Raw genomic sequence first — 627 nt, forward strand, 5'->3', positions numbered from 1 at the left:
TGAGCCCTTGAGGCGTGTTCACATACGAGACTGTTCAGTGGAAGAAGAACTGCGAGGTAGTGTATGCGTTCACGGAGGTGTGAAAGGGTGTTGTGTACGCGCACCAAGATGCGCTCAGGTACAATGATACAGTGCTTGTGATGTTATCAAAGTATTCGGGGGAAGGGAGGCGTACCGCGTGGTCTACTCAAGACAATGGACTTTGTCGGAGTTTTCCTGATCCCAATACTTATAACTTTACAAGTTAACACTGAAATACTGACGGTGTACAACAGTATAACACCGAGTAAGGAGGTTAGAAAAGAAGTGCACAGATTTCAGACAACACAATTCAATGTGAGCACTTAAACTATCCCTAAGTTTAAATAGCACCTAACCATACTACAGATTAACTAACGTGCCCAAATGCCAGCCTTACTGTAGTGAACGTCTGATCGTTTTTAGAGGGTAGTGGAAAGTCCGCACTTCTTGGGTCCTTGCCAGAGTTGGGGACGTCCGTCTGGTTCCACTGTGTGCAGAGAGTCCTCTTGGTTCCGAAATTCCGCTTCGGGAGGAAAAGTCTCTGACTGTCGATGTGCCTGTTCACACGATTACTGTTAGAAGGAATCCTGTCGCTTCTAAACTTTT

At 45.9% G+C, this 627-nt stretch overlaps 1 protein-coding gene across 1 annotated transcript in view; it reads right to left on the minus strand.

The window, feature by feature from the left end:
- Positions 1-627, minus strand: part of LOC103397289 (calmodulin-regulated spectrin-associated protein 1-B-like) — a 411,725-nt gene that overhangs the window by 338,308 nt on the left and 72,790 nt on the right. The gene's annotated exons all lie outside the window — the stretch shown is intronic.

Source organism: Cynoglossus semilaevis, chromosome W (assembly GCF_000523025.1).
Source record: "Cynoglossus semilaevis isolate Cse_v1.0 chromosome W, Cse_v1.0, whole genome shotgun sequence".
NCBI classification, from domain to species: domain Eukaryota; kingdom Metazoa; phylum Chordata; class Actinopteri; order Pleuronectiformes; family Cynoglossidae; genus Cynoglossus; species Cynoglossus semilaevis.